Consider the following 8,028-nt stretch of genomic DNA (forward strand, 5'->3'; position numbering starts at 1 on the left):
AGATGTTGCTCACAGCAAGGAGGGAGACTTGTTGGCATCCAACGCTGAAGTCTTCGAGCTCCCCCTCAAAGGGGGTTGAGCTCAGGAGGAAGCAGATGTTGAGATGTCAACCATGCCAACCTAGGCAGCCGCAAGCATTAGGTTGCAGTGCACACCACTGCCTCCTCCCCAATGCTCGCGGACGGTTACGTGGTTCCTGGGGTCGGAGTGCGGTGTCAAACCTCGCCCACCCCCGGTGGCATTCTTCCCAGAGGTGCTGAAGAGCTGTTCAAGACTTGGAGCTCTCCACTCATGGCTCACTCCATGTCAAACCAGTTCTAGCTCCCTTACTTCCCCCGATAGTGGGGCACTCAAAGGTTTCGTTGATGTCCCTTAGGTGGAACGTGTGGTCACAGTGCACCTTTGGCCGCAGATGGCTGCCATCTGGAGGAGTCGGCCACGTGTACCGTCTAAAACGTGTAAGACTTTGGAATCACTGGTATCGAAGGCTTACACTGCTGCAGGCCAGGCTGCCTCCTCTCTTCACGCCATGGCCATCCTGCAGGTCCACCAGGCCATGGCGTTAAGAGAGCTCCACTAGGGTAAGCCTGACACGGGGAATTATGCAGGATCTCTGTGCCGCCACTGACCTCGCCATACGGGCGACCAAGGTGACGGCACGGGCCATGGGTTGGACGGTGTCCATGCTAGTGGTCCAAGAAAGACATCTCTGGCTAAACCTTGAGCAGATGAGTGACACCGAGAAAGACCACTTTCTCGATGCACCTATCTCGCAGGGGGTGGGGGCTGTTAAGTGACACCGTTGAGGACTTCGCTCAGCAGTTCTTGACGGTGAAGAAGCAGACAGAGGCAATTAGCCACATTCTACCTCGCCGCGTCTCGGCGGCACCGGAGGCCTCGGAGATCTCGTGCGATGTCTGCTTCCGAGCAGCCCAGGCCCCCTTTGACCTAGGCTCCCGTTCCTGTGCTCACAGTTCAGGATGCACCCCGGATGAGGAAACCTCCACCCCACAGCCTTCTCGCAAGAGGTTGTTGAGAATGTTGAGTATTGAACATTTATTAGACGGCTTATAAACAGAATATATGGTTATAGTAAATATGAAAATTTAATTTCTTTGGAGTAGGCCTTGTCCGTGGCTCAAATCCAGAGTCCCAAGAAGTCCTCCACGTCCCGCCTTGAGATGAAGGCAGGGGCGTAGCAAACCCCTGAGAATGGTCATAGGCTTACCTCTGTAGCGGGGCCTACCCCCCCAAAACAAAGGGATTTCTACTCACCAGCTGGTTAGTCTCTAGCGGTTCCTGCAGAATGAGATTAAATGCAAATGTTAAGGATATAACCAATTGACCGGTTGCTGGGTCAGCGAATGACGACCATCTACCCATTCGTTTGATGCTTTCCATTGGAATTCCGCGTTCAGCGGAGGTAGTGGCTGCTCCGATCCTGAAGGAGTGTCCGGTATACAGGAGGGGCGAGAGATTGCAAACTTTTTATGCAGCGGCTAATTTGGTTCTAAACCAGGCCTTAGTGACTGGCGCTCCGTTAGGTTAAATAAAAAGTGGAAAGTGGGGAGGGGTTTTGGGGCGTTGATTTTCGGAAGATTTATCATAGCGCCGGCTCGCTTCGTGTCAGTTTTAGTGTGTTTAAGAGTGATTGAGAAGGCTGCGGAGGAAAACTGTATGTCAGAAAACTAAAGGCCTTGCATTGGGTCGAAATATTTTGTTGAGTGGGACTGGAATTCCCCCGGACACATGAAGCCGTAGAAAGTTGAGAGGAACATAGCCTCCAGCAGTGTATTTACGTAAAAATCAAAAAGATTTACTGGGAAGGGATTCGATAAGTCTGTGCAATATTGATACGGGTATTGGCTAGCATCTACCTGGATGGCTGCACAACAAATAGTTCAAGCCTTTGAGAAACAGACGGACTGAGGGATTGGTCGAAAGACTCGGATAATCGTTATTATAATACCTTGCGTGAAATTGGATTCCCGCCAAAAGTCTACGGATGGAGGATATAGTCTGGTTACGATTCTCGTAATTATGGACTAGGAAGGAGCAGACTGGCTTTGGGGGATAACGAAGACGTCAGCAATAGCGTCATGGTGGCCCTGAATGTGTCTGGCTGTGATAATGAAATTATGTAGTACTAACTGCCAAATCAGACATAATAGTAAGATCTCCCTTTGTTGATGATGGCAACTGTTGCCTTGTTGTCACAGAACAGAATGATGTGTTCATGCGACCATGCCGAGCCCCAGATGATGCTAACGACTGCTATGGGATAGATTTTGTGAAGAGCGGAGACGAAACGAAACCCGAAGCGGGTTTGGGGAAATCGCGTGGCTACTTCTCAACGAACAAGTGGCCTCGGAAAAAAAAACCAAAGCCGATGGAGGGGGCGGCTGATAGAGTAAGTAATTGTAGGTCGAGCAGCGATTCTGAAGCGTCATTATAAAAAAAGATTGTCCGTTCCAATTATTTACTAGAAAGGACCAAAGTCTGAGGTCGGAACGGCTACCTTCGTCTAGCAAGATCATATCGCTTAGTTCTGCTGCCGAATGGGTCAGGGTAAACATGCGTGAGATAAATGACCGGCCTTGGGTAATAATGCTCATGGCAAAATTTAATTTGCCTAAATGGGACAGCATGTCGCGTTTAGAAGCAGCGCTGCACTACGAAAACTCCTCTGTGAAAGTCCTGATTCTAATGAGTTTGTCGCTAGGAAGAGAAGCTTGCATCTTGACTGAATCAAATTGAAAATCCGGGAAGATCCGGAACCCTTGAGATTGGCCGGTTAACAAATAATCTACATAACATCTATCAGGGTGTGTCAAGAGGTAGAGGTAGAATTTGGACGTTGATAGGAGTAGATACGAGGTTGATCAGAACCTTTCTTTAGCCGGCCTGGATCTCCTGGGGCAGACTGATTTTGAGTGTGGGTCCTTGCAAAAGCTACATGTGGAGCGAATTTGCATTGGGGGAAGAACAAACAGATTCTTCAAAATTATTGCAAAGTGAAGTGCCGTTAAAGGTTAAAATGTCCCGACCCCAAGTGTCTGAACACTTCCTTAAATTTCCAGCATCGAGGACAGTGGGCGAATCTGGACTAGCTGTTGTTTTAGGGCGAATCTGGACTAGCTGTTGTTTTAGGGCAAAACTGTGCCGAATGTCCGTGAGAGCTGCAAATAGCATATGCAAGTGTCATATGGGCGCCAAAGTGCTGAATGAGTAGTTCTGTGTCTACTATAGACCAGTCAATTCTGGAGTTGAAAAGAGAAATAACGGATGCGGATTTAGCAGAGAATGATGCATGGTATTCCTAGAACAGTGTACCCCCGTAGCATTGACTGAAGTCTGTCATCGTACCTAAACAAATATCCATCTCCACCCTCCTATCCGGATAAACTTAAAAAAGAAAAGAAATAAACCAAAAAAATGTTTTGATTTAACAATCACTGTTTAACATGTTCAGACTGAGCCAACAGACCATTTTAACAGGATAAATTGATTATTAACTAAATGTATGGGTCTAGAATCTGAGCCCGAATCCTATACAGAAAATGAAGATGATCAAGCCGATATATCAACTTTGCCAGTGCGACTTGAGCAGGATGTAAAGGATTGGTAAAGTTTTATTAAAAAATATTATGTTGAATAGTTAATAACTATAGCTGACTGTTTGACCTTTTATAAGCGAATTAATAAAGACTATAAACAAACAAGCATACACATTATGCATAGTTTGTGTGAGATATGAATAAGCTGGCATTACTGCAGGGAATGGTCGCATAATAAATAACACCAGCGCTTTGACCCTTCTTTATCAACCAGTGTTACGCCACGTCTTGTCACGACTCAACAAAGTAAGTGAAGCGAAGTGAACCATTTGTCAGGTATGGTGACCCATACCCAAAATGTGACCTCTGCATTTAACCCATCGAGAGAATAGTGAACACAAGCACAGCAAGTGGTGAACACACGTACACCCGGAGCAGTGAGCAGCTATCACTGCAGCGCCCGGGGAGCAAGGTGCCTTGCTCAAGGGCGCCTCAATCGTTACCCGCTGGACCTGACGATCATCAAACCGGCATCCTTTTGGTCACAAGCCCGACACTCTATCCATAAGGCCACGGTTTATTGACTGCAAAGACAATAAACCCAAAATAAATACTAAATTATAAGACATTAAAAACACCACATTTGTTGCCTGTAGTTGGCAAGGCAAGGCAAGGCAAGTTTATTTATATAGCACATTTCAAACACAAGTGCAATTCAAAGTGCTTTACATAAAATGATTGACAGAAAGAAATAAAATGTATCTTTAAAGTGCAAATGATTTAAGATCTTAAAAACTTTAGATTTTTAAGAAACAGTAAAACAGCAATAAAATTGATTAAAAAATGTTAAAAGAATAAGAGCAAAATTAAACTAAATTAGAAATAAAAGTGCAGTTGATGTTAACCAGCACAGTGCTCAGGTTGTGAATGCACAGCTAAACAAGTGTGTTTTTAATCTGGATTTAAAAGTTGCTGCTGTTGGTGAATGTCTGATATCTTCTGGAAGCAGATTCCAGCTACGGGTGGCGTAATGGCTAAACGTGACTCGCCCTGTTTTGAGTGAACCCTTGTTATCTCTAACTGACTTGATCCTGATGATCTGAGAAGTCTGTTTAGTTTATATTCAATGAGCATATCTGAGATGTATTTAGGTCCTAGACCATTAAGTGATTTATAGACAATTAATAATACTTTGAAGTTGATTCTAAAAGTAACTGGTAACCAGTGTAAGGACCTGAGGATTGGAGTGATATGCTCAGATTTTTTGGTTCTGGTCAGAATCCTGGCAGCAGCGTTCTGTATGAGCTGCAGTTGTCTGATGGTCTTTTTGGGAAGACCTGTAAGGAGTCCATTAGAGTAATCCACCCTGCTGGTGATGAAGGCATGGACTAGTTTCTCTAAATCTTGGCTTGAGATAAAACATCTGATCCTGGATGTTTCTGAGATGGTAGTAGGCTGATCTGCTTATTGCTTTGACATGACTGCTGAAACTAAGGTCAGACTCCAAAATGACCCCAAGATTTTTTACCTTACTTTGTGTCTTTAGACCTCTTAAGTCAAGGTATGTGTTTACCTTGTTAGTTTCATCCTTGTTACCAAAAAGAATGACTTCAGTTTTGTTTTTATTTAACTGAAGGAAGTTTTGACACATCCAGCTGTTCATTTCATCAAAGCACTGGCAAAGAGAGTCAATAGGCCTGTAGTCATTGGGTGAGAGGGCTAGATAGATCTGAGTGTCATCTGCATAGCTGTGGTAGAAAATGTGGTACTTTTTGATTATTTGGCCAAGTGGGAGCATATACAAATTGAAGAGGAGCGGAGCAAGAATTGAGCCCTGTGGAACACCACAAGTCATGGGTGTCCAGTCGGATTTATGGTTGCATATGTTCACATAGTAACCTCTCCCTTGAAGGTATGACCCAAACCATTTAAGTACCAACCCAGAAAGCCCTACCCAGTTTTCCAGCCTATGTAGGAGTATAGTGTGATCTACCGTGTCAAAAGCAGCACTGAGATCTAGTAAAACCAGAACTGATATTTTGCCTGAATCAGAATTCAATCGAATATCATTAATTATCTTTATGAGCACGGTCTCTGTGCTATGATGCTGACGGAAGCCAGACTGATAATTGTCCAGGTAGCCATTTAAGTTCAAGAATTTGGTCAGCTGATTGAAGACAACCTTTTCAATGATCTTGCCTATAAAAGGAAGATTTGATATTGGTGTGTAGTTATACAGTAAGGTTTTGTCTAGATTGCCCTTTTTTAGAAGAGGTTTGACAACTGCATTTTTTAGGGACTCTGGGAAAGTTCCTGAGAGCAGTGAGGTATTAACTATTTTTAGGAGATCTGCTTCCAAACAGTTAAACACTCTTTTGAAAAAGAATGTGGGAAGTGTGTCAAGGTTGCAAGATGATGCCTTAAGATGCTGTACCGTTTCCTCCAGGATTTTGAGATCAATTGTCTGAAATTCAGACAAAGTCACTAATTTCTGATGTACTGAAGTCCGACTGACCTGACTGGCGCATGGAGCTTTGGCGATTTCTATTCTGATATTACTGATCTTTTGAAGGAAAAATGTTGCAAACTCATTGCATTTGTCATCAGACAGCATTTCCCTTGGAACTTGACCAGGGGGATTTGTTAGTCTCTCTACAGTAGCAAAAAGGGTGCAAGAGTTATTTATTTTGCAGTTTATAATGTTGGAGAAAAAATTCTGTCTAGCTTTGCCTAAGTCAACATTGAAGGCATGCAGATTGTCTTTATAGATGTTATAGTGAACTTTAAGTTTGTTTTTTCACCACATACGCTCTGCTTTTCTGCATGTTCTTTTCATGCTTTGTACTTCTGGTGTGTTTCTCCAGGGTGCTTTACGCCTGCCAGTTATCGCCTTGACCTTAACTGGAGCAATGGCATCGATAGCATTTTTCACTTTTGCATTAAAGCTATCGAGGAGAACATCCATAGAGTCTGCAGATATACTTGGTGACAAAGACATAGCATTCATAAATAGCTCACTGGTGTTCTCATTTATGAATCTCTTTTTTATAGAGACGGGTCTGTCTTCAGTGGCAGGACTGATTGATATATCAAAGAAAATACAGAAATGATCAGAAAGTGCCACATCTCTAATAATAGTGGATGAAATGTTTAGACCTTTGCTAATGAGCAGATCCAGAGTGTGTCCACGATTCTGTGTGGGACCGTGTACATGCTGGATCAGATCAAAAGTGTTTAAAACATTTTAAAGTTCATTTGCAGTGTTGTTTTCTGTCTTGTCTACATGAATATTAAAATCTCCAGCAATAACAAAAGAGTCAAATTCTGAGGAAATAGCTGATAGCAGTTCTGAAAAATCATCAACAAAGACTGGAGAGTATTTGGGAGGTCTGTAAATAATTGTAAACAGAATGTGTGGTGCACCTTTTGAAAGCAATACTTAAGTATTCAAAGGACAGGTAGTCACCAAGTAAAACTTGCTTGCAGTCAAAGTGATCTTTAAATATAGCAGCTATTCCTCCACCTCTCCTAACAGCTCTGCAAACATTAATAAAACTAAAGTTTGGGGGGGCCGATTCATTAAGGATTGTAGCACTACAACTATCATCTAACCAAGTTTCATTTAGAAACATGAAGTCAAGTTTGTTACTGGTGATGAGGTCATTGACCAAAAATGATTTGTTTTCTAGTGAACGGATGTTTAAAAGTGCTAATTGAATAGTACTGTTTTAGGTTTTTTACCCCTGTCATTCTCAGAATGACTTCTAAAAGGTATTAGATTAGATAGCTTTGTCATACACCTAGAAAGGGCCTTAGTTTTGCGTTCACTTAGGACAAATATAGGGAAAACTAAAGGAACACTGTGTTCCCACTTGTACTGTAAATATTTAAGATTGTTGCTGTTATCATAGCAGGGACCCAATTCATATCAGTTACCAGTGCTCTTTGCAGTCTTGTTTAGTCCATCTCCATCAGATGGGGGTTTGTGTGATCCCTGTCGTTGTGGCAGAGGCCGGAGAGCTCTTTGAGGATGACCCAGAGGCTTTGGTGGTTGTGGGGCCCGTCGCTTTTTAGTTGAAACCTGTGGACTCGCGACGATAGAGCGGGAGAGTTTTGTTCCAGCAAATACTAGTTCCTCCATTTTCTCTGAGAAGCTCAAAAGAGATGATGTGGTAGAGAGGGAGAAAGTGTGTAGTGAGAGAGGCTGTGAGTCTGGTGTTTCTGAAGACTGAAGTATGTTGTTTTGGCTCTCCCGGTTGTTATCCACAGAAACGTCCTTGGGTGTCGAGTCCTCATCATCATCCAACTGATGTGATGTCACTGGGCAGGGTACAGCCTGAGTGGTGTTATCCAAATGTCCATCCAACTGCTGAGGTGGGTCACTATGGCCAGGTGTATTTGTGCCATTTAGGAGTGGAGTGGTACACTCTACTGATGGGTGAAGGAGGGAGAAGAGGATATTGTCCTTTAG

This window comes from Triplophysa dalaica, unplaced genomic scaffold, assembly GCF_015846415.1.
Source record: "Triplophysa dalaica isolate WHDGS20190420 unplaced genomic scaffold, ASM1584641v1 Contig9, whole genome shotgun sequence".
Classification (NCBI taxonomy): Eukaryota; Metazoa; Chordata; class Actinopteri; order Cypriniformes; family Nemacheilidae; genus Triplophysa; species Triplophysa dalaica.